Source organism: Oncorhynchus nerka, linkage group LG9a (assembly GCF_034236695.1).
Source record: "Oncorhynchus nerka isolate Pitt River linkage group LG9a, Oner_Uvic_2.0, whole genome shotgun sequence".
NCBI lineage: Eukaryota > Metazoa > Chordata > Actinopteri > Salmoniformes > Salmonidae > Oncorhynchus > Oncorhynchus nerka.
Window position 1 is genome coordinate 19,382,207 of NC_088404.1, and position 27,736 is coordinate 19,409,942.

The 27,736-nt window shown below is 42.9% G+C and overlaps 1 pseudogene; it reads left to right on the forward strand.

Moving 5' to 3' along the window:
* The first annotated feature begins 458 nt into the window (after positions 1-458).
* The window catches only part of LOC115134842 (L-lactate dehydrogenase A chain-like), a 32,431-nt pseudogene continuing 5,153 nt past the window's right edge, over positions 459-27,736 (forward strand).

The following is a 27,736-nucleotide window of genomic DNA, read 5'->3' on the forward strand; positions in this document are numbered from 1 at the left end:
TCAGTATTAAGTGGCCAGCCCAAGCCATCACTCCTCATTCATTTGGCAAATAGGAATATCTAATCAACTTGTTAGCAGGTCTTCTTCATTTTGTATTTGTGTTTTAAATGTGCAGCTCACACTCCACACATCCCCTCAGTTGAGGAAATAACAGCCAATAACAGCTCTTACCAAACAATCGCCAAACATTCCCTACTTACATACCACTTCTCCCAGTTTACTCAATACTTGAATGTGCTCCTTTTCTAAGAGGATGAGAGGCCAGTTGTGTGGTTTGGTAGTCACGCTCAAGGCTGACACCCACACCCACTCATGCACGGAATTAGACTACACTTCACTAGTCAAAAATGTCCTTAAAGCTGAAGTGACAGTGCAAGGTGTGACCCGAAACAAGTGGCTGCACAGAGGCTGAGTTGTTAAGGGGCACAGCTCTGGCATGGCCTGCCTCACACAACACCATGCAGTCTGCTCTGATCACATCAGCACTACAGCCTTCTACCACAGAGCTCACAGAGACCCCAGAGCTCACAGAGATCCCAGAGCTCACAGAGATCCCAGAGCTTACAGAGATCACAGAGCTCACAGAGATCACAGAGCTCACAGAGATCCCAGAGCTCACAGAGATCACAGAGCCCACAGAGATCCCAGAGCTCACAGAGATCCCAGAGCTCACAGAGATCCCAGAGCTCACAGAGCCCACAGAGATCACAGAGCACAGAGCACACAGAGATCCCAGTCCCGGCAGGAACACAGAGGAAAGGAAAGGGAGTAAAAGATAGAGAAAGCAATGAGGTGGAGAACAGAACAACCCTCTGCGCTGTTGCACTAGACATGTCCTTACCTTGAGGGACAGAGTGAGAGAGAGCGACAGACTGACAGAGAGATACAGAGACAGAGAGAGTGAAAGAGAGAGAGAGACAAACAGACTGACTGACAGAGAGAACAAGAGAGAGAGAGGGAGTGAATGAAGTTGAACCATGTGTCCAATGAGGGAATGAAAACGATGTACAACCATTATTGCGATCATGACCCTGTCCATCAAAACGTAACACCTGTTCGGTAATAAAAACATGTCGCTTCACTCAGCAAACATCTACCTCAGGGCACAAGAAAGGTCATGCTACACCGAAGACCAGACTTCAACATCCCCTCCATCTGCCATTAGAACACAGACCTAATCCAGTGTACCAGAGGCTGGATTCTCCTAGCCTGGACCCAGATCTGTTCGTGCTGTCTCGCCAACTCCTATGGTCATTACATCACGCATGGCAGGACAAATAGGTCAGAGATCAGGTCAGGATTCTCCTAGGTTAGGTTTTGTGGACGGTAACCCAACAGCAGAAGCTGTCCTCCCCTGACTGCAGTTGGTTGGGTTGCCTGGGTGCTAAGCTCCCTGACAGGCAGTTATCTCAATGCCAGGTCAGAGGCAACATGGCAGATTACAGGCAATACATGAGCCAATCTAGCAGATTACAGCTGTAATCCACTGTCTCCTGACACTCAGGGTCTGAGATGCTAATGTGGGTGTCTGTCTGGCTCCTTCCTTTCCTCTCATATGAGCACCATAGGTCAGGAACGTATGGTGTGCAGCGTTAAAACCATAAAGGAATTTAGCCACTGCAGTTTATATTTTACCAATGAGTGGAAGATAATTCATTGAGTGTAAGTATTTCAAATATGATACATGTATTTCCATCGATCTCCTGAGGGGAACCAGTAGCCTAGTACAAGGCTGTAACATTAGTGAAATCCACTCTGCTTTAGGCAGTGAGCACGAGGGGTTAACTTAACTCTCCACCTGCTCAGAGTTAGCAAGCATGGTTTTCATGTGTTGGACGCCATTCCATTCGCTCCGTTCCAGCCATTATTATGAGCCGTCCTCCCCTCAGCAGCCTCCACTGGTGGAAATAGTTCAGCCTTAGGCTGCGCCTTCAATAGAACTGTAGAGCATTTCAGCCATTAGCATTGATTTTATGGTGTTACATTATGGAAATTCTGCATACACAGAATCAGGCGTACGATTACAATTCTACACCATAATTAATGTTAATGAGCAAACTAGGTGCAAGCCTTTCTTAATGCATTATCCACATGTTCAGAATAGCATACAATGTATGGCAACAAGGAAGGACCTACATTGTAGTCATCAACAGAGTCATGAAATGTATACAATAGAATAATTATTGAACAAGTAACAAAAAAACAAATGGGGGGAGGGCTAAATTTAAACACACACACACACACACACACACACACACACACACACACACACACACAGCTGGGTAGTGGATCACAACCCTCCGTGCTAATCTCTTGCAGTGAAGAAAGGAAATGAGACATTTGCATTACAATAGGGGGGAGAGAGAGAATCGAGGGAGAGAGATAGAGAGAGAGACACACATATTTCCCTCAGATTACACAGACCCACAAAGAATTTCAGGGCAACTCAGTCACCGGAGTACTGAAGGGTAAACAGGCAACACATAGGACCTCCTACACTGTAGCAAGTGTGAACAATGTGAATCACCTGAAGAGGTTCCTCTCACTAGTCTCCACCCAGCTAAACCACTGCCGTTCCACTGGGACTTCCAGACCTCCACAGTGGAGCAGTAGTAGCCAGCCAGAATGAATTACAGCAACCTGATGTGAAGACAGGGTTTGCTATTCTTATTGCAATATTCATAAGGAGATGATGTCAACTAGACATCCCTGCTGCTCTGGGGTGAGGCTTCCCTCTCTTGAAAGCAGTAATCCAGGTCACCTCAAAATTACAGGGGGAAGAAATGTGTAGTTACTAGCTAGCTGCTACTGCTGTGCTGAGCAACACATGGTGGTCTGGAGTAACTACAATAATGCTGTTACAGAGTCCCAAGGCACAGGTAACAGGAATGCGTGGATGAAGGATGTACAGGGCTAATGATAATTTAAGTATCACGTTGGGGTCACCAAAATAGGGTAGTTGGAACAAAGGTCTCTGCCTTACAGACGTTCCTCAATTCGTTCCACAGTATCTGGGGCTCTTCCACGTTCACTGGGAAATGAATACTCTGTTTTACATGTTAATTACTTCCTCCAATTGCAGCTTGACTGCTGGTCATCAATAACCCAACCTAGGTGACATCTCCCATTATCACACAGTAGGAGGACAGGCAGGGGGAAGAGCTGCATAAATGTGACTGTCAGCTTATCTTTATTTCTTCACCCTGTTGTTGCAAGACAAGGTTTAAAAAGGCTTCTAAAGTTTGTAGTTTCCACTTTTACATTTCTGATTTGATTTGCCCTAGCTAAAAATGTCCATTCATTATAGGGGCGGCAGGGTAGCCTAGTGGTTAGAGCGTTGGACTAGTAACCGGAAGGTTGCAAGTTCAAACCCTCGAGCTGACAAGGTACAAATCTGTCGTTCTGCCCCTGAACAGGCAGTTAACCCGCTGTTCCTAGGCCGTCATTGAAAATAAGAATTTGTTCTTAACTGACTTGCCTGGTTAAATAAAGATAAAAAAATAATCCACAGGATAATTCACATTTCCTTTTGCTGCAGGAGTATTTTGCTGTGAGAAACTGGTGAAATTAAGATCCTACATCTTTAGGCGCAGAGGTCTAAGGCACTGCATCTCAGACCTTGGTTCGATTCCAGGCTGTATCACAACTGGCCGTGATTCCATAGGGTAGGTCACAATTGGCCCAGCGTCGTAGGGTTTGGCCAGGGGAGGCCGTCATTGTAAAATAACAATATGTTCTTAACTGACTTGTCTAGTTAAATAAAGGTTAAAGAAATAAAATAATGAAATAACAATGTTCCAGCAGTCTGGAAGTCGGTCATAACTCTGTGGAGCAGCTAGTGGTTGATCAAATAGAAAGAGAGGTTTAGACACCAGGGTTGATCTGCCTAGGTGAGGGCCCTCGGAGTGTGGTGTCAGGAAAATAACCTCACACTCAACGTCAACAAAACTAAGGAGATGATTGTGGACTTCAGGAAACAGCAGAGGGAGCACCCCCCTATCCACATCAATGGAACAGTAGTGGAGAGGGTAGCAAGTTTTAAGTTCCTCGGCATACACATCACAGACAAACTGAATTGGTCCACTCACACAGACGGCATCGTGAAGAAGGTGCAGCAGCGCCTCTTCAACCTCAGGAGGCTGAAGAAATTCGGCTTGTCACCAAAAGCACTCACAAACTTCTACAGATGCACAATCGAGAGCATCCTGGCGGGCTGTATCACCGCCTGGTACGGCAACTGCTCCGCCCTCAACCGTAAGGCTCTCCAGAGGGTAGTGAGGTCTGCACAACGCATCACCGGGGGCAAACTACCTGCCCTCCAGGACACCTACACCACCCGATGTTACAGGAAGGCCATAAAGATCATCAAGGACATCAACCACCCGAGCCACTGCCTGTTCACCCCGCTATCATCCAGAAGGTGAGGTCAGTACAGGTGCATCAAAGCTGGGACCGAGAGACTGAAAAACAGCTTCTATCTCAAGGCCATCAGACTGTTAAACAGCCACCACTAACATTGAGTGGCTGCTGCCAACACACTGACACCGACTCAACTCCAGCCACTTTAATAATGGGAATTGATGGGAAATGATGTAAATATATCACTAGCCACTTTAAACAATGCTACCTTATATAATGTTACTTACCCTACATTATTCATCTCATATGCATACGTATATACTGTACTCTATATCATCGACTGCATCCTTATGTAATACATGTATCACTAGCCACTTTAACTATGCCACTTTGTTTACATACTCATCTCATATGTATATACTGTACTCGATACCATCTACTGTATCTTGCCTATGCTGCTCTGTACCATCACTCATTCATATATCCTTATGTACATATTCTTTATCCCCTTACATTGTGTATAAGACAGTAGTTTTGGAATTGTTAGTTAGATTACTTGTTGGTGATTACTGCATTGTCGGAACTAGAAGCACAAGCATTTCGCTACACTCGCATTAACATCTGCTAACCATGTGTATGTGACAAATACAATTTGATTTGATGATTTGATTTGATATTGTACAGTATATCAAACATGTTCCAGCAGTCTGGAAGTCGGTCATAACTCTGTGGAGCAGCTAGTGGTTGATCAAATAGAAAGTGAGGTTTAGACACCAGGGTTGATCTATCTATTGTACAGTATATCAAACAAGGGAAGGGCATATTCAGCTACACAGCCTCAGGAATGTGCTATTCAATATTTCATATAGTTATGCTTCCATAAAAAATGGATGCAGGATTTTTTCCACAGAACATTGAACTATAGTTTAGTAAGGGAGAGTGAGGGAAGCATTCCTACAGGCAGTGAGGCAAGTGTACAGGTCTGTACAGATGGAGGGTCAAGGAGTCTGTCTGGGACCCAAAATCAGTCAGACTCCATCAGCCAGCTTCTGCTTTGCTACAGTCTGATCCAAAACATCTGGCAACGAGAGCTTAGTTTCACAGTTTAATCCATTACTTAGTTGGTCCATCAGAGAAATGATCTGATCCAGGTATAGTTTATAGTACAGAGTGTATAAAAACTGGTTCAGATGGTGCCCCGCTACGTTTAAATCATCCAGACTGGCTTGTCTGCTTCAAACACTGGGTCAAACAGTCCACACAACGTTCCCCAAATCTCTCCAAATATCAGTGTGTTTGAACATCTATCCTACAATAACAGGTACCACTCATTCAGTAAGGGCTTTCAATGAGACACTATCAATGGGTTTGAGACTAATGAGGCTGCGATAAACTGTCTTGTACTTATACATAGTGGTACGATTGACCATATTTGATAAACATTTATCATTGACACCTACTGTAAGCCAGTGACAGTCTAGCTCACATAAGAAAATCAATTAGGCATGAGATGAGAATGGTACTTTTCACAAGTTAATTAATTTATATGATGCTGTTTACCCCTTGGAGTGAGAGGTCAGCCATTAATATTTATGTTCCACAGACTGCTTGTGGATTAGCTTTGGCTTTGGGCCAAACGGCTCTTTAATGACTGAATTAAACAACCATCTGGGGAGCAGCCATCTCCACAACAAGGGTTGCAGCATGGCTTTTTCAGTTTCTTGTCACTTTCACACAAATGATGTGACAGATTTCCATATGAGGTATTCTGTGTCATATGGTTTGTTGGAGGTGCTAAGTGAATGCCAATATACCATACTGAAATTCAGTTCAAGCTACACAGTATTTTACATATTTTTTACATTGATTACAATTTGCAAATATCTAAGCTGTAACATCATCATTCCTTGATCATTGATGGTAAATTCTAATTCTTGAGACAGAAACCCTCCTCACAATTGTAATTACCTACACAAATTCTCCTTGGTTTAGAGCTCAAGTTTCAGACCAATGAGGACATAGTATAACATTCACTAACTAGAATAGAAAATACATTCTTAATTAAATCAATAGTGATCCTTAAATGGTAGCCTAAATTCTGTGCCACCACTGGTTCTCAGATGAAAATAGGTTTTACAGTCATTATAACTGGAAAGTGGCTGCAATACATCCTGAGCCAGAAGAGAAGCACTTAGATACTGTATTTTTCCTCCCAAGTGAATTCATCTTGCAGTCTGACACCACACTTCCTTAACCATGTCAATATAAGCGCCTTACAGAGGACTAAATATTTCTCTATGATGTGACTAAGGTGGTTGAACAGGTTATGATAAAGGCATTCAGTAAAAATGAATAGATACTTCATAACCCTTGGTCATGCAACCTAATGTATTAGAATGACCACTAAGATAGCTAGTGGAAGCACCAAATGACACACCGTCCACAGTGTTACTGCAGGAGGCGTTTAAGATGATGATGATGTAGTGTGGTTTTGTTGTGTACAGCAGGGTCCTTCCAATAATCAGGGGCCCAGTGAGAGGCAGGCTCAGGGAGTTCTCCGTTTGCAGGTTTACCTGGGTAGGCAGCCAGTCACCTCTCCCTCGTCTCAACCCTGTCTCACCCCGATCTCTCTGTTCACTTAATCAAAACAACCAACTGCTGAACAATCCCAGGATGCAATGCACCTCCATTTTCTCCAAATGACAGTCCCTGTATACATCACTAAGTATGCAAAATATTCACCAGTACATTAATATCATGAACATACAAAACACTAATCAAACCTCATTAACTGGTTCATCTACAGTGAAGATAACAAATTCAGCTAAAATACTGAGATGCTTTTTTAGTAAACAGAATTATTATTGAGGTTTATCTGAAAGAACACGCCTACAGAATTTGAGCAGAAATCATATCTATAATGGTGTAATAATAGTCTGTGTTGGCAGTGACAGCCTGTCCAAGAGGAGGCCAGTGGGGGATGCTTCTGAAGGACTAAGACACATAGCCAAAGAGAAAGAATCCATCACACTGTCTCACTGATCTGCCCATAGCAGTGTTATTCCGCACAGCCCACCACAACCCATACCCTCACCTTTGTCACACAACCTTGTTCATATTCAACTTTGGCCAATAGAACTCCATCAGGTCAATGTAAGGTGAGCATAAGGCCACTGGAGCCACATACAGATCCTTCGGAAAGAATTACAGCCTTATTCAAAAATGTATTTCTGTTTTTTATTTTTTTTTAATAAATTGCCAAAAATGTCTTAAAACCTGTTTTCACTTTGCCATTATGGGACATTGTGTGTAAAAAAATATCTAATCCATTTTAGAATCAGGCTGTATCGTAACAAAATGTGGAAACAGTCAAGGGGTCTGAATACTTTCCGAAGGCACTGTATTAAAGGTAGACGCATCGGTTTGTTGTTTTTGACTAAAAGTAGCCGATCTAAATTAGATTATAAATACGGCATCATAATCAGTGGTGGAAAAAGTACTCCATTGTCATACTTCAGTAAGAGTAAAGAAACCTTAATAGAAAATTACTCAATTAAAAGTGAAAGTCACCCAGTAAAATACTACTTGAGTAAAACTAAAAGTATTTTGCTAAAATGTACTTATGTATCAAAAGTCAAAGTATAAAGTATAAACTTCTTCATATTATGCAAGCCAGACGGCACAATTTTCTTGTTTTTATTTTATTTACGGATGGGGCACATTCCAACACTCAGACATAATTTACAAATGAAGCATTTGTGTTTAGTGAGTCCGCCAGATCTGAGGCAGTAGGGATGACCAGGGATGTTGTCTTGATAAGTGTGTCAATTGGACCATTTTCCTGTCAAAATGTAACGAGTACTTTAGGGTGTCAGGGGAAATGTATGGAGTAGAAAGTACATTATTTACATTAGGAATGTATTGAAGTAAAAGTAAAAGTTGGCAAAAATATAAAGAACAGATACCCCCCCCCCCCAAATATATTTTTTTCACCTTAATTTAACCAGGTAGGCCAGATGAGAACAAGTTCTCATTTACAACTGCGACCTGGCAAAGATAAAGCAAAGCAGTGCGACAAAAACAACAACACAGAGTTACATATGGAATAAACAAACGTACTGTCAATAACACAATGTAAAAATCTATGCACAGTGTGTGCAAATGTAGTACGATTAGGGAGATAAGGAAATACATTGGCTACAAGTCCATGCTAGGTAAAGCTCCGCCTTATCTCAGTTCACTGGTCACGATGGCAACACCCATCCGTAGCACGCGCTCCAGCAGGTGTATCTCACTGATCATCCCTAAAGCCAACACCTCATTTGGCCGCCTTTCGTTCCAGTTCTCTGCTGCCTGCGACTGGAACGAATTGCAAAAATCGCTGAAGTTGGAGACTTTTATCTCCCTCACCAACTTCAAACATCTGCTATCTGAGCAGCTAACCGATCGCTGCAGCTGTACATAGTCTATCGGCAAATAGCCCACCCATTTTTACCTACCTCATCCCCATACTGTTTTTATTTATTTACTTTTCTGCTCTTTTGCACACCAATATCTCTACCTGTACATGACCATCTGATCATTTATCACTCCAGTGTTAATCTGCAAAATTGTAATTATTCGCCTACCTCATGCCTTTTGCACACAATGTATATAGACTCCCCCTTTTTTTCCTACTGTGTTATTGACTTGTTAATTGTTTACTCCATGTGTAACTCTGTGTTGTCTGCTCACACTGCTATGCTTTATCTTGGCCAGGTCGCAGTTGCAAATGAGAACTTGTTCTCAACTAGCCTACCTGGTTAAATAAAGGTGAAATAAAAAAAATAAAAAATAGAGGTGAAATAATTAGAATTTAGTATTAACACTGGAGTGATAGATGTGCAGATGATGACTTGCAAGTAGAGATACTGGGGTGCAAAAGAGTAACAACAACAAAAATAACAATATGGGGATGAGGTAGTTGGGTGTGCTATTTCCAGATCGGCTGTGTTCCGTTACAGTGATCAGTGAGCTGCTCTGACAGCTGATGCTTAAAGTTAGAGAGGGAGATATAAGTCTCCAGCTTCAGTGATTTTTGCAGTTCGTTCCAGTCATTGGCAGCAGAGAACTGGAAGGAAAGGCGGCCAAAGTAGGCGTTGGCTTTGGGGATGACCAGTGAAATATACCTGCTGGAGCGCGTGCTACGGGTGGGTGCTGCTATGGCGGCCAGTGAGCTAAGATAAGGCGGGGCTTCACCTAGCAAAGACTTATAGATGACCTGGAGCCAGTGGGTTTGGTGACGAATATGAAGCAAGGGTCAGCTAACGAGAGCATACAGGTCGCAATGGTGGGTAGTATATGGGGCTTTGGTGACAAAACATATGGCACTGTGATAGACTACATCCAAATTGCTAAGTAGAGTGTTGGAGCCTAATTTCGCTAAAGTCAAGGATCGGTAGGATAGTCAGTTTTACAGGGTATGTTTGGCAGCATGAGTGAAGGAGGCTTTGTTGCAAAATAGGAAACTGATTCTAGATTCAACTTTGGATTGGAGATGATTAATGTGAGTCTGGAAGGAGAGTTTACAGTCTAACCAGATACCTAGGTATTTGTAGTTGTCCACATATTCTAAGTCAGAACCGTCCAGAGTAGTGATGCTAGTCGGGTTGGCAGAGATCGGTTGAAGAGCATGCATTTAGCTTTATTAGCATTTAAAAGCAGTTGGAGGCCACGGAAGGGGTGTTGTATGGCATTGGCCTGTGGAAAATGGACCAACGCTTCTAGAGGACCTAGCGGATCCCGCTATCAATCAATGGATACATGTCACTTTGAGAAGCCCAATCCAGACAGCTTCAACCCCCTGGCCTTGGAGGTTGCAGCGGCATCATCCTTTACCCTGTTTCCAACCCATGGGGATCCTACCGACCTTCTGAGCTCCTCTCTCATGGGATCGTGAGGGTGTTTGAGACTCCGGCCCCTTCATCAGCCACGATGGTCCATTGGGCCCCATCTCCCATTGGTCCTCAGGGGTCTCCTAAACCACCTCCTCTGTAATTTTACCAGCTGTCATCAATGACAGCTCTATGGTGAGAAACATCTCGGTTCCCAGGGAAAGAACCCTGTGATATCCTGGAGCATGAGTACAGGACATTACAAGGCTGCTTCCTACCGTTCTACGACAGGTGCCATTGGCTTACGTTGTCGTAGTCCATGTGGGGTCAAACGACATTAGGAGGGCTGGCTCGGAACGGCTGAAACTGGATTTGATTCTAGCTCTGAAAGACTACAAAAACCATTATTTCAAGCCCTGTACCATTGAAAGATTCAGCAGGCTACTGGCATTACACATCTGGCTAAAAGTTTACTGTAGTTCTGTTGACATAACTTTTATAGATAACTTTAACACATTTTGGAAACAGAAGATGATCTATTCTACAGGAATGTTGGAGTCTATACAAATCATGTTGGTGCCCGGACCCTGTGCACGCATTTCAAGGCCACGTTGAGAGAAAAACTTTTCAGTGACCAAAGTTCTGCTCAGATAATCTCTAATGTTGTGTCGCTGAGTTGTCGTAGTGCTGCTGCAAATGTATATTGTCCCAGGGTCGTTGGCAGTCATAATGTAAATAACCTAATTTATGTTCGTCTAACTCCCCTGAATGCCTCTGTCAATCCAACAGCTATTGTCAGCAGTAATCATGCAAATATGATCATGAGTTGTACTGTTAGCACTGAGATGGTTTGCTCTAGTAGGAAGTCCACTGGCACCCTGCAGCTCAAACATAAATATCCCTGTCATGTCTCTCTCTGATAAGACTCCCAGTAAAGCAGTAAAAGCAATCAAGCATCCAAGAAAAGTGCAAAAAATAATAAATAATAATATATCATATAATAATTTTAAATAATAGCCCACATTAACATATGTAGCCAAGGTTTATGAAATCGATAACTTGCTAGTAACAGATAACATTCATATACGGGCTATCTCTGAAACTCACTTAGATAATACCTTTCATGATAAAGTGGTAGCAATAGATGGTTACAATATCTACAGAAGAAACAGACATGACAATGGGGGTGGTGTTGCTGTTTATATTCAGAGTCATATTCCTGTAAAACTTAGAGAGGATACATATCAAATCATGTTGAAGTAATATGGTTACAGGTTCACTTGCCTCACCTAAAGCCCATTCTGGTGGGAAGCTGCTATACACCACCAAGTGCTAACAGTCAATGTTTGGATAATGTGTTAATTCTTGATAATGTATGTGATATCAACAGAAAGGTATATTTTCTGGGTGACCTAAATATTGACTGGCTTTCATCAAGCTGTCCACTCAATAAAAAAATTCAAACTGTAACCAGTGCCTCATTTAACAGGATATTTACAAACATCACATGAATTAAATCATCCGTGCATTGACCACATCTTTGCTAATTATGCAGAAATCTGCTCTAAAGCAGTACCCACATCTATCGGATGTAGTGATTATAATATAGTAGCCATATCTATGAAACCCAAAGTTCCAAAGGCTGGGCCTAATATAGTGTACAAGAAATCATACAAGATGTATTGTAGTGATTCCTATGTTGAAGATGTAAAGAATATTTGCTGGTCTGTGGTGTGAAATGAGGAGCAACCAGACGCTGCACTTGATGCATGAATGAAATAGATTGTTCCAGTTACTAATAACCATGAACCCATTAAGAACGTGACTGTAAAACCGGTTCAATCCCTGTGGTTTGATGAGAAATTGAAAAATTGTATGGTTGAGAGGGATTTTATTTATTTTATTTAACTAGGCAATTCAGTTAAGAACAAATTCTTGTTTACAATGACAGCCTACCGGGAACAGTGGGTTAACTGCCTTGTTCAGGGGCAGAACTACAGATTTTTAACTTGTCAGCTTGGGATTCAATCCAGCAACCTTTCGGTTACTGGCCCAACGCTCGAACCACTAGGCTACCTGCCACCCCAGAACAAATTATTATTTACAATGACGGCCTACCCCGACCAAACCCGGATGACACTGAGCCAATTGTACGCTGCCCTATGGGACTCCCAATCACGGCCGGATGTGATGCAGCCTGGATGAGGCCAAGTAAATGGCAAATAGTCTGGCTACACAGCTGATTGGCAAACATACTGCAAATTGAGAAATCATGTGACTAATCTAAACAAAAATAAACTGTACTGTGAAACAAATACAAATGATACAAAGGATAATAGTAAAACGCTTTGGAGCACTTTAAATGAAATGTTGGGCTAAAAGCTTCATCATTACTTGAATCATTCACTCATCACAAAACCCACTGATATAACTACTTCAATTCCTTTTTAATTAACAAGATTAGCATGACATGGCAACAACAAATGCTGAATCTTTCACATCCATGCATAACTGACCAAATATGAAAGATTGGCATTGTATTTTTTGTTCTGTAAAGTAAGTGTGTAAGAGGTGAAAAAATGATTACTGTCTATCAACAATGACAAGTCACCTGGGTCTGACAACTTGGATGGAAAATTACTGAGGATGAAAGCGGATTATATTGCCACTCCTATTTGCCATACCTTCATTCTAAGGCTGTCCCGACCCAAAACAATCTTGGTCGACCAAAGCCGTCTTGTGCACTTCATCTTATTTGATTTGATTTGATTTGATCTAAATATTCTGTACTTTCGACTAATCGATTGATCGACATTTGAAAAGGTGTATTTTTACATATATGGCCACACCCTATGTGTTTTAATGAAATCAACTTCATGCATTGAGCTTGTCTGATGCGTTAAGCCTCTGTTTGATGAAATAAGACACAAATTACTCAAGAGGGAGCCAGAGATCAAGATAACCAGAAGAAAAAAACTTAATCTGACCCAACCATCCTCCTCCCGCTATTGCTGGCTTTTGCAGATTCTGCTGTTACTCTCCTGAAATTGCTGGTAATAGGACCACACGTGGAGTCGCAAACCTTTCTCACATTGAATACCACTTTATCTGACTATTTCTACCAATCTGCGCGGCAGTTATGGTTTTCATATGCCCATTTTCGTGGAACAGTTTCATTTAATGTATAATAATGTTTTCGAATCTCAAAATCACATTGGCTACGCTGTCACACCCTTATCTGTTTCACCTGTCCTTGTGATTGTCTCCACCACCTCCAGGTGTCGCTTATTTTCTCCGGTGAATATATCCCTGTGTTTCCTGTATCTCTGTGCCAGTTCGTCTCGTCTTGCCAAGTCAACCATTGTTTTTTTCCCATGCTCCTGCTTTTTTCTATTCTCTGTTTTGCTAGTCCTGTCGGTTTTGACCCTTAATTGCCCTGACTCTGAACCCGCTTGCCCTGACTCTGAACCCGCTTGCCCTGACTCTGAACCCGCTTGCCCTGACTCTGAACCCGCTTGCCCTGACCTTGAACCTGCCTACCACTCTGTACCTCCTGGACTCTGACCTTGTTATGATCTTTTGCCTGTCCATGACCATTCTCCTGCCTGCCCCTTGGATACTAATAAATATCAGAGACTCGAACCATCTGCCTCCCGTGTCTGCATCTGGGTCTCACCCTGTACCCGTACATATGCATGGCCTGTCTGCAACAAACTTGAAACATTGTATCAACTATTAACTTGGGTCCAGCCCAAAGCTCACGCTAGCAAACTTGCAGTATTGTATAAAATATTCAGGGCCCTCAGAGTTTCCTGTGCCAGTTAGCTTGGGACAGACACAGCTGTAGACTATTTGCGAAAGGGATAAGAAGTAATTAGATAGGCCTATTTTATGATGTTTTCACTGGATCAGAGCATTACATTGTTGTCTTTCTCGCTGAGTGGTTATTGAAAGGGAGAGTGCTGGAAATATTTTTCAAATACATTGAGGAACTATTGTCATTCTCAATGGATGTAAAAACAGACTTTGTTAGCTTGCTGTTTGAGGTGAAGAAAACATTACTTTGAGAAGCTACACAGCTCATTAGTGGTGGTGCGTTAAGCCAATCAGAAATACTATCAGATCCCCAAATAGGCACATTTATAGGCTTATATTTATAGGCTTTTATAGGCATTTATAGGCTTATATATTGCCTATAGGCCTACTTCTATGTGTAATCAGGCCAGGTAGCCTATAGGCCTACTTCTATGCATAATCAGGCCAGGTAGCCTATAGGCCTACTTCTATGTGTAATCAGGCCAGGTAGCCTATAGGCCTACTTCTATGTGTAATCAGGCCAGGTAGCCTATAGGCCTACTTCTATGTGTAATCAGGCCAGGTAGCCTATAGGCCTACTTCTATGTGTAATCAGGCCAGGTAGCCTATAGGCCTACTTCTATGTGTAATCAGGCCAGGTAGCCTATAGGCCTACTTCTATGTGTAATCAGGCCAGGTAGCCTATAGGCCTACTTCTATGCATAATCAGGTCAAGTAGCCTATAGGCCTACTTCTATGTGTAATCAGGCCAGGTAGCCTATAGGCCTACTTCTATGTGTGCACAGGCCAGGTAGCCTATAGGCCTACTTCTATGTGTGCACAGGCCAGGTAGCCTATAGGCCTACTTCTATGTGTAATCAGGCCAGGTAGCCTATAGGCCTACTTCTATGTGTGCACAGGCCAGGTAGCCTATAGGCCTACTTCTATGTGTGCACAGGCCAGGTAGCCTATAGGCCTACTTCTATGTGTGCACAGGCCAGGTAGCCTATAGGCCTACTTCTATGGCCTAGCCTATTCTATGTGTGCACAGGCCAGGTAGCCTATAGGCCTACTTCTATGTGTAATCAGGCCAGGTAGCCTATAGGCCTACTTCTATGTGTAATCAGGCAGGCCCTATAGGCCTAGCCTATAGGCCAGGTAGCTTCTATGTGTGCACAGGCCAGGTAGCCTATAGGCCTACTTCTATGTGTGCACAGGCCAGGTAGCCTATAGGCCTACTTCTATGTGTAATCAGGCCAGGTAGCCTATAGGCCTACTTCTATGTGTAATCAGGCCAGGTAGCCTATAGGCCTACTTCTATGTGTAATCAGGCCAGGTAGCCTATAGGCCTACTTCTATGTGTGCACAGGCCAGGTAGCCTATAGGCCTACTTCTATGTGTGCACAGGCCAGGTAGCCTATAGGCCTACTTCTATGGCCAGGTGTGGCCTACAGGCCAGGTAGCCTATAGGCCTACTTCTATGTGTGCACAGGCCAGGTAGCCTATAGGCCTACTTCTATGTGTGCACAGGCCAGGTAGTCTATAGGCCTACTTCTATGTGTGCACAGGCCAGGTAGCCTATAGGCCTACTTCTATGTGTGCACAGGCCAGGTAGCCTATAGGCCTACTTCTATGTGTAATCAGGCCAGGTAGCCTATAGGCCTACTTCTATGCATAATCAGGTGTGTGTCCTTACTCAACATTGACAGGAGCCTTCCAAACAAAATAAAATGACTAAATTGACAAATAAACCAAAACATATTTCTCACAGGTGTAGCATACAGTAGGTTGTGCACTCTGCAAAACACATGTCCACTCTGACAATGAGAACGGTAAAATAATGCAATAATAATATATTGAATTATAGAAATGATAATTATAGGAATTAACAACAAATGTACTACTGGTGATACATGTCATGGGGAATTGATAGACTAACAATCAAATAGAATCAATTTGCACAATAAATGTATGAAACAATGAATGTGCAAAAATTGCTTGACAAAAAAAATCTTGGTCAACCAACAGCCTATTGACCAAACAATGGACCAGTCGACTAATTGGGGTGAGCCTTAATTCCTTCTAAACCTACAGGAAAGTGTGTGCCCTCAGGCCTGGCGGGAAGCAAAAGTAATTTTGCTACCCAAGAAAAGCAACTGGCTCAAACAGCCGACCAATCAGCCTGTTACTAACCCTTAGTAAACTTTAGGAAAAAATTGTGTTTGACCAGATACAATACTATTTCACAGTAAACAAATTAACAACAGACTTTCAGCACGCTTACAGGGAAGGGTACTCAACATATACAGAACACAAATGACTGATTATTGGCCAAAATAAATTGATAAGAATATTGTGGGAGCTGTTTTGTTAGACTTCAGTCATAATCATAATCTGCTGATTTTTTCAATCTTTACTAATGACCTGCCACTGGCACTGAGTAAAACCTGCCTGTCTTTGATCACTCAATAGGATACACATCAGCTATCACAGCAAGTGAAATCACTGCAACACTTAACAAAGAGCTGCAGTCAGTTTTAGAAATGGTGGCAAGAAATAAACATACAAAAATGAAGAGCATTGTATTTGGGACAAATCATTCACTAAACCCTAAACCTCAACTGAATCTTGGAATGAATGATGTCGAAATTGAGCAAGTTGAGGAGACTAAACTGCTTGGTGTAACCCTGGATTGTAAACAGTCATGGTCAAAACACATTGGTGCAATGGTAACTAAGATGGGGAGAAGTCTGTCTGTAATAAAGCGCTGCTATGCTTTCCTGACAAGTCCTACAGGCCCGAGTTTTGTCGCACCTGGACTACTGCCCATTCACATGATCAAGTCCCACAAAGAGTAACATATCACAGTTGGCACAGAACAGATCCCTTAAATGTATACAGAGAGCTAAAATCAATAACAGGCATGTCAATCTCTCCTGGCTCAAAGTAGAGGAGTGATTGACTGCATCACTACTTGTCTTTGTGAGAGGTATTGACATGTTGAAAGCACCAAGCTGTCCTTTTAAACAACTAGCACACAGCTCGGACACCATGCATACCCCACAAGACATGCCACCAGAGGTCTCTTCACAGTCCCCAATCCAGAACAGACTATGGGTGGAGCACAGTACTACATAGAGCCATGACTACATGGAACTCTATTCCACATAAAGTAATTCATGCAAGCAGTAGAATCAGAAAAAAAGATAAAACTACACCTTATGGAACAGTGTGGACTGTGAAGTGGGTTGAGTCACTGACGTGATCTTCCTGTCCAGGTTGACACCCCCCCCTTAGATTCGTGCCATGGGGGAGATCTTCGTGGGCTATACTCGGCCTTGGATAGGAAATTGGTGGTTGAAGATATCCCTCTAGTGGTGTGGGGGCTGTGCTTTGGCAAAGTGGGTGGGGTTATATCCTGCCTGTTTGGCCCTGTCCGGGGGTATCATCGATCGGGGCCACAGTGTCTCCTGACCCCTCCTGTCTCAGACTCCAGTATTTATGCTGAAATAGTTTATGTGTCCGGGGGCTAGGGTCAGTCTTTTATATTTGGAGTATTTCTCTTGTCTTATCTGGTGTCCTGTCTGAATTTAAGTATTGAGGACCTGAGCCCTAGGACCATGCCTCAGGACTACCTGGCCTGATGACTTCTTGCTGTCCCCAGTTCTCCTGGTCGTGCTGCTGCTCCAGTTTCAACTGTTCTGCCTGCGGCTATGGAACCCTGACCTGTTCACCGGACGTGCTACCTGTCCCAGACATACTGTTTTCAACACTCTAGAGACAGCAGGAGCGGTAGAGATACTCTTAATGATCGGGTATGAAAAGCCAACTGACATTTACTCCTGGGGTGCTGACCTGTTGCACCCTCGACAACCACTCTGATTATTATTATTTAATCCTGCTGGTCATCTATGAACATTTGAACATCTTGGCCATGTTCTGTTATAATCTCCACCCGGCACAGCCAGATGGGGACCCCGCCCCCTCATAGTCTGGTTCCTCTCTAGGTTTCTTCCTAGGTTTAGGCCTTTCTAGTGAGTTTTTCCTAGCCACTGTGCTTCTACACCTGCATTGCTTGCTGTTTGAGGTTTTAGGCTAGGTTTCTGTACAGCACTTTGTGACATCAGCTGATGTAAGAAGTGCTTTATAAATACATTTGATTGATTCATTGATTGAAGAGACACACACACACAGGCACACACACCCATATAGGTCCCTTATCATTGTTTTTACTTTTTGGACATAGGAGGCCCGCAAAACACTTCGGCGGACCGTATAATACATTTCGATGCAGAAAAAACCCTGGCAAGACCTCAGTTTCACACACACATTACCTGCGCATGTGCAGGGGACCAAAACAGTGGAGAAGTTGAGCCTCACGCTTCAACGCTCTTAGTTGTTGAGGAAATGTATTCACTATGCCGTTTACTTTCTACATCAGATTTCTGAGTCTACCTTTATGGTTGAAACATCATACACACGCACACACACACTTTCGCATTCTGCCCTTTAGCATTCACCACTACATGTCGCTTTTTTGTTCTTCAGAATCCAAAGTAAGCCATAGCAGAACTAGGACATGTACTGTAGTAGTGGGGTGTAAGGATTACTCCTGCCTCCCCCAGGTTTCACAGCTCTTCACCACCACTTGTTCTTCAGCCCACGTCCACAGAGAGATGGAGTGAATGAGAGAGGAGAGCAGGAGAGGGACAGATGGTGCTGGGGCCTAGAGGAGGACCGAATTGAAACAAGTGGCCTCCATTTTCCCACCTATCCTCCTCTCCAACCCACAGACAGTACCAGTGGGTCCCTCCCTTCAGTGGCTTGTTAATGGGGTGGCCCTGCTAAGGCATTACTGGGGGTTCCTATTATGAGAAGAGCATGACTTAAGCTCTGTCCAAAATGTTTGAGTGTGTGTGTGTTTGTGTGTGTGTGTTACCCCTGCAGCATGGTAGGTAAAGATGAAATTGACAGCATCAAGGAGAACACGTCTAATCACATTTACAACCACAGAATCTGAGTGATCCACAGTTCATAGGCAATCATCAGGATGGCTTACAGTCTTCATACACACAATTTCATAGTCATACCATTGATCAACTTACAGGCTTTCGTATCTGTATTCTATTTTTTATTTTTTATCTTTGGGCAGAATATCTCCCGAGTGGTGCAGCGGTCTAAGGCTCTGCATTTCAGTACTAGAGGTGTCGCTACAGACACCCTGGTTTGAATCCAGGCTGTATCACAACCGGTTGTGATTGGGTGGCGCACAATTGGCCTAGCGTCGTCAGTGTTCGGCTGGGGTAGGCCGTTATTGTAAATAATCATTTGTTCTTAACTGACTTGCCTGGTTAAATAAAATGTTTATGCAGCAGACAGAGGATGTATGCACACTCTCTCATTTCTGCAGGAGAGCAATTTTCTCCCTTAAATAGTAGATCAAATTGTTATCCATTAAAGAGTGGAGAATGATATTCCCACTCAAAATGCAACGGCATAACTCTCCCCAAATATTATTTTTTTGTCACGTGCCGAATACAACAGGTTCACCTTACAGTGAAATGCTTACTTACGATCCCCTAACCAAACAATGCAGTTTCAAAAAATACATGGATAAGAATAAGAGATAAAAGTAACAAGTAATTAAAGAGCAGCAGTAAAATAACAATAGTGAAACTATATAGGGGTGGGGGTACCAATACAGAGTCAATATGCGGGGGTAGAATGTACATGTCGGTAGAGTTATTAAAGTGCATAGATGACAACAGAGTGTAGCAGTGGTGTAAAGAAGGGGAGAGGGGAGAGGTGGGAGGGGGCAATGCAAATGGTCTGGGTAGCAATTTGACTAGATGTTCAGGAGACTTATGGCTTGGGGGTAGAATGTGTTTAGAAGTCTATTGGACCTAGACTTGGCACTCCGGTACCTATTGCCGTGCAGTAGCAGAGAGAACAGTCTATGACTAGGGTGGCTGGAGTCTTTGAATTTCTAGGGCCTTCCTCTGACACCGGCTGGTATAGAGGTCCTGGATGGCAGGAAGCTTGGCCCCAGTGATGTACTGGTTCGATGGGAGACTGAAACTGTGGTGACAGGGTAACCCAAAACCACTAGATAAGAGGCTAACCACTGAAAAATATGACTAGGGACTGAAATATGATGCACAGATAGATTACGGATTAATATGAATGAAAAGGTTAAATTAATTGGAGTAACCTTCTTGAATAGTACTCCTCATCCTCAATCACATCATCTAACAGCACTCTTAACCTCCTACTTTAGGCTGAACTTTTTCAAACGATCATGAAGTCAAAGTCAAAGCTAAACCCTGGCTGTGTGTAGAATCTAACATCTTATGACATGATCCCTTGATGGCCCTCCATAACTATGGACAATACACCATTTTTTCCTGGCCCTACAAACTCATTAGGGTCAATGTCAGTGGCTACGGCTAATGCGCTTGACAGGAACCTAGTTCCGACAGAAGTCCTCTCCTCCCACTCCATTCAGCCATAGTGAGGAGTAGGCAGAGGAGGGAGAGCTCTCTCCAACACTACGTAGGATCAGCACGAGACTTCACATCAACTCCATCACACCATCTTAAAAACTTTTACTGCAGTGGGCTAAATCAGGGTCACATAGAGTGCTTCCTTGTAGTCTTAAACAAATCTACTTTGAAACAAAAGTATACAGCTCACACTCATGGTTATGGGCTTTAAAAAAGAAGACACGTGTACCATGTCAGTTATTGAGTAGAAATGTATTTCATTTTGAATTTGCACCCAAATACTACACTTTATATACATCACAGAAGACTGAAATATAACAAAATCTTTGATATAGAAATAATGGATTTTCAGCGTAAAAAAACAAAACATTTATTAATTATGAGATTATTAACTATTTTAGTAGCATTCCACCCATAAGGCCACTAGGTCATTTGACTGCATGAGAGGACTACCCTTCCTTTCCAGAGCTTGCCGAATGAAACAAAATAATCATGAATAGACATGTACCAAAGTTAGAACACACAAAGACAAACAAATGCTAAATGGGAGACAACTTTCAAACACATTGCTATGAAATGTTTGCTTTGTTGGAAAAGTGCCTGTGCGTTTACACAGGCAGTGTCACGGCCGTCGTAAGAAGTGGACCAAGGTGCAGGGTGGTGAGCGTACATTTTCCTTTTTATTTTGGAATGACACCAACAAAACAAGAAACAAAATGAACAACCATGGCGCTTACAGGGCTTTAGTGCCACAAACAACATTAACTACCCACACTGAAGGAGGGAAAAAGGGCTACCTAAGTATGATTCCCAATCAGAGACAACGATAGACAGCTGTCCCTGATTGAGAACCATACCCAGCCAAAACATAGAAATAAAGAAACATAGATCACAAAACATAGAATGCCCACCCCACTGTCACACAGGGCGTGACAGGCAGACACATTCTGATCTTTTGCCCAGTTATTGGTAAAAGAGCCGATCTGATTTGTCAAAAGGACAATTAGTGGAAAAATATCTCAGACTAGGATGCCTGTGGAAACACAGTTGGAGCATAGGTGGGCTGTGAAAACAATTGCCTAATTTGACTAACTTTGGAACAAAATTACAAATAATCTAGTTAGAACAATAATCAAGCTTCAGTAGGGGCAGCAGATAGCCTGGTGGGTAGGAGCGTTGGGCCAGTAAGCTGTCGTTCTGCCCCTAAGCAAGGCAGTTAACCCACTGTTCCCTTGATGCAGATGATGTGGATGTGGATTAAGGCAGCCCCCCGTACCTCTCTGATTCAGAGGGGTTGGGTTAAATGCGGAAGACACATTTCAGTTGAAGACATTCGGTTGTACAACTGACTAGGTATCCCCCTATCCAGTAGTACTCACTGTAGCTTTGTAGGTAGCCAATGTCATACCAGATGGATTACTAATATGGAAATCAACATGGTGCATTGTAGGAATTATTGGTCTAAAAGATGTTAGAGCAGGTTAGGAGGCCATTAATGAATGATACTACCATCACAATCAGAGATGATTAAAATCACTGCTCCCGAACCTATCAATAATTCAATAAGGGGATAAACCAAAGCATCAAGTCTCAGAAAACGACTCTTTTGACTATTGAAGGACAATGATGAGTTCACAAGCAGCCTTCTTTTACCTGTCCCTCTCAAGAACCCAGGAACACTGAATCATAGAAATCACAGGTCTGAACAAATAGAACATTTAATCGTCCTAAGATGAAATACACATCTGATGACAAACGAGGGTGGGCTAAATGAGGGCCAACAATGAGGCAAGAGTACAAGGCAATCAGGCTGCCATAAGGCGTGAGAGAGGGGGCTGACATGATAAGACCCAACACTGAGCTTTACATTGTTCAAAAGGAGACTTTCACTTGGGGAGTCATTGAAAGCGATCGCACGTACTTATCAAGGCAAATTACCTAATCTCTACGACAGCCCCACAGTTCAGTGTAGAAGCTTCACCAAAGCCAAAGCATGACCAATATATGCCGCCCCAGCTGCCAGCCATGGGGGGTGGGGGGACAACCTAGCTACCGTAAAGAACCCTCTTATAACATCCTGGTATGAAGCCTGAACAGATGGGGGATGGGATCCCCAATAACTCTCTCTTAATAGATACATAAACTACCTAACTCTGCATGCATATTGAATCTAGCCAAGAATAAACATACTTTTGTTACTGTCATTTTCACCACCGGCATCATGCATCATTTATATTCGTACATACCATTTTTAAAGTTGTCCAACAGATTACAATAAAACGTACTTTTACCACTATGCAGTACATTTTGTTCTGTTCAGTTTCAAAGTTCAAAGCATTCCGAAACTGCCCTGACTTGTAGACAGAATTCAACTGTAGCCACTGATTTGATCAACCACACCAGCAGGATAACAATCATATAACAGTCATGTAAAAACATTTTGGGGTGAATCAAAAAGATGTTTCCCTCGAGCTCCTGTTTGTGACATTATTACCACTGTGAAGCAGTGGTCATAATTGTAAAGAGGTCATCAGCGGACAAACAGAGAGACAGAAGGCGATGGGCTCCATTTACCTTTTTCTGCTCCTCCAGTGCATGTCTCACAGGTTTCCTCCTCTGGTGCTGGTGCTGATGCTTGCTCCCCTCAGCTCCCAGTTCCATAGCAGGCTGAATGCCAGATACCCTCTCTCTTCCCTGCTCAGTCCCAACTCCACAATATCCACAACCCAATAATCCCTGAGGGGAAGGGAAATCCCAGATATTTCACATGTGATATCCTACTTCCTTCCCAGGTTGTCAATACAGATAAACCACTTCTCCAAAAGAATGATCACATCCGATACCTCCCAAAGGATTCTGGGGCTCTGGCGGAAAAAGGTCAACAATAGTTCTGCTTCTTCAGTCTCAACCCAGAGGGAATGGGCCACGGGACTGACTGGAGAGACTGGGTCCCAGGGGCCGCTGGTCTCTGAATCACGGTGGTTAGTTAGGGATGCAGCCTGCAGCAACGATGCACTGCCTTCATTGGAAGTGATAGGATTTAACACAGTGATAATGAAATCTGATAAGCATGGTTCAGTCCAAGGGGGTCCAAGTGTCCCATCATGCTTGATCTGAGCGAAGAGCTTGAGTTACCCACCATGTACCCAGTTACCCACTATATCAAGTTTGGATATACAAACTCAAGGGTTTTTCTTAATTTTCACTATTTTCAACATTGTAGAATAATAGCGAAGACATCAAACTATGAAATAACACATATAGAACCATGTAGTAACCAAAAAAGTGACCTGGAAAGCTTTTCCAACAGTCTTGAAGGAGTTCCCAAATATGCTGAGCACTTGTTGGCTGCTTTTCCTTCACTCTGCGGTCCAACTCATCCCAAACCATCTCAATTGTGTTGAGGTTGGGTGATTGTGGAGGCCAGGTCATCTGATGCAGCAATCCATCACTCTCCTTCTTGGTAAAATAGCCCTTACACAGCCTGGAGGTGTGTTGGGTCATTGTCCTGTTGTAAAACAAATGATAGTCCCACTGAGAGCAAACCAGATGGGATGGCGTATTGCTGCATAATGCTGTGGTAGCCACGCTGGTTATGTGTGCCTTGAATTTGAAATAAATCACCAACAGTGTCACCAGCAAAGCACCCCCAAACCATCACACCTCCTCCTCCATGCTTCAACGGTGGGAATTACACATGCGGAGATCATCCGTTCACCTACTCTGCGTGTAATGGAGTGCGTAACTCGCTGCAGGGAAGTCAGGCAAACGGGGCGAACAAAAACACGGCACTCAGTAAACGAAACACACCCGGGTTACAATAACCCGGCGCAAACCAGCCTGGAGTACACATAAATTTACATATAACAATTCCACACACAGACATGGGGGGAAACAGAGGGTTATATGCAAGACAAGTAATGAGGGAATGCAAACCAGGTGTGCGGGAAAACAAGACAAAACAAATGGAAATGAAAGTTGGATCGGCGATGGCTAGAAGACCGGTGACGTCGACCGCCGAACGCCGCCCAAACAAGGAGAGGGACCGACCTCGGCGGCAGTCGTGACACTGCGTCTCTCAAAGAAACGGCGGTTGGAACCAGAAATCAAAAATGTTGATTGATTAGACCAAAGCTCAGATTTGCTCATGTTTCTTGGTCAAAGCAAGTCTCTTCTTTTCATTGATGTCCTTTATTAGTGGTTTCTTTGCAGCAATTCGAAGGACTGATTCTTGCAGTCTCTGAACAGTTGATGTTGAGATGTGTCTGTACTTGAACTCTGTGAAGCAATTATTTGGGCAATTTCTCAGGCTGGTAACTCGAATGAACTTGTCCTCTGCAGCAGAGGTAACTCTGGGTCTTCCTTTCCCGTGGCAGTCGTCATGAGAGCCAGTTTCATCATAACGCTTGATATTTTTGGCGACTACACTTGAAGAAACTTTAAAAGTTATTGACATTTTCCTGATTGACTGACTTTCATGTCGTTTAGTAATGATGGACTGTCGTTTCTCCTTGCTTATTTGAGCTGTTCTTGCCATAACATGGACTGGGTCTTTTACCAAATAGGGCTATCTTCTGTATACCACCCATACCTTGTCACAACACAACTGATTGGCTCAAACACATTAAAAAGGAAAGAAATTCCACAAATGATCTTTTAACAAGGCACACCTGTTAATTGAAATGCATTCCAGGTGACTACCTCATGAAGCTGGTTGAGAGAATGCCAAGAGTGTGCAAAGCTTCATCAAGGCAAAGTGTGGCTACTTTGAAGAATCTCAAATATAAAATATATTTTGATTTGTTTAACACTTTTTTGGTTACTACATGTTTCCATATGTGTTATTTAATAGTTTAGACATACATTTCTAGTAAAATAGTCAAATGAAGAAAAGCCCTTTAATGAGTATATATATATATATGCAAGGCTGCATTAAATTGATACATCATTGTCATCATCATTCTCATTATGATCGTTTGGGAACACCGATGAGTTTTACACTGTAAAACTATCACTCAACTAAAGAAACCCAAATAGGCTACATACTACAGTAGTTATAAACGTATTTCAAGTTTAACCATTAGACTTAGCCTACAATATGAATATAGAATGTGACTGACTGAAACCGCAATGTAAAAAATACAAAATAAAACATTCTACGAATGCATCAAAATTAGCTTAGTCCATCTAACATGATATCATATAACTGTATGGGGGAAAAAATGGTCAAATATAAAATACTCACCCAAACAAAATGTTTTTTTTGTGTGCAGAATATCCATGCACAGAGGCTACAAATTGGTTACTCCGTGTGCACACCGTACACCAGCACAGACCACACTTTCAATTCCCATCCCCACAGATAGCGCTTCTTTTCAATAGTTTTTTTTTGGACACTGCTTTCTTGTCCCAGTGTTAAAGCTCATTCCCATTGAAACTTTTAGGAATGAATTTTCTGCCATCTAGTGTGAAAAAATGGAACATCTCTTATTAGTCATTCCACCCATGATCGCAAGAGCATCGAACTTCACGAGGCTACAATTACATGAAAAGGCTCCACTTTTCAGAATTACACATCATTGAACTTTTCATATATTATAATTAGAGGTAGGTTATAATATCATGCAATAAACAGGTGACAGTCAGTCCATTTAGTGATATACAGTAGTTACATTGTATTCACCTGGTTATTGCATGATGTTGCCACTATGCCAAAAGCTGTATAGAAAAAGCATTACATGTTGTGTTGTCCCTATTCTATCCACTATATCAAAAGCAGATGCCATGTTTACTGTCAGAGAGAAACCACATCAGTCCTAGACCAGGAGGTGGATACACCAAAGTGACCATCTTGGGTGTGGGTAATGTCAGTATGGCATGTTCCCTCAGTATCTTACAGTGAGTTCCACTGTGCATATTCCACTGTGCAGAGCGAGCACCAAAGACTTTAGATTTTTATTCTGAGCTTGTATACAGTGCCAAGCCATTCCAACAAACAAACAACAATTCCTATGAATACTGATGATAAACAGTCTAGTATAGTTTATCACTTACCCCGTCTCTTGCTGTGAAGGGTGTGGCTGATGAAGTCACCGTGGTGGATGCTATAGAGGACTGCATGGAGAGGAGCTGGACATGCAGCAAGCCAGCCTCTTCCTGAAGACCTCAGCCGCCAGAGGTCAGCTATAGCCTGTCTCAGTCCCCGTGTGTGTGTGTGTGTGTGTGTGTGTGTGTGTGTGTGTGTGTGCGTGTGTGCGTGCGAGTGTGTGTGCGTGCGTGTGTGTGTGTGCGTGTGCGTGTGTGCTGACTCCTTTAAAATAATACAGTGATACAGCAGAACGATGAATGCTTTTTGTATTTCAAATTCTTGTGGGAAAATGTGTCCAGAGTGACAAACTATGAAATCCCTAGATGTAAAAATGTGGAGTTTGGGATATTTTCCCACTTCGTTGTAACATATTGTAATATATCACGCTCTGTTCCTCTTATTCTACTCAGACACAGCCAACTCCAAGCTGTGCGTCATCACTGCAGGCGTGCGTCAGAGGAAGGGGGAGAGTCGTCTGGATCTGGTCCAGAGGAACATTTAGGTGTTGAAGCAGATCATCCCTCCACTGGCCCAGCACAGTCCTGACGCCATCCCCCTGGTCATATAAACCCCTAGTAACTCACTACACCATGTCCACTTCTTATATTCATATAGGGAGAAGTGAGTAGGATATTATCAGACTGATGAGAAGAGTCAATTCAAACTTAGTTACATTACTTATTTTCGCTAAGTAAATGTTTCTTCCTAGCGTGGATAAACCCTGTCCAATAGTAATTGAGCATATATATATTTGTTTCTAACCCTGGCTGGTGGCTAACCCGATGGTACTGAACTCGGTGGCACTCTGGTGGATGTGCTGACCTATGTGGCATGGAGGCTGAGTGGGTTCCCTCAGAACAGGGTCAGCAGAACCAATCTGGACTCAGCACGGTTCCTCTACTTGACGGGGGAGAGACTGCAGATCCACTCTAGCAGTGTCCAGGGACACATCATAGGAGAGCACGGGGACTCCAGTGGTGAGACACTCCCCTGTATTAGGTCAAAAACAGCATCACAATCAATCCATACAAAAAATATACATCACCCGAGAGCTAGAGGCTGGGCAGGATTCAGAGGGCTGGGCAGATGTTTGGCCACTCCATTACCCGCAGTATTAG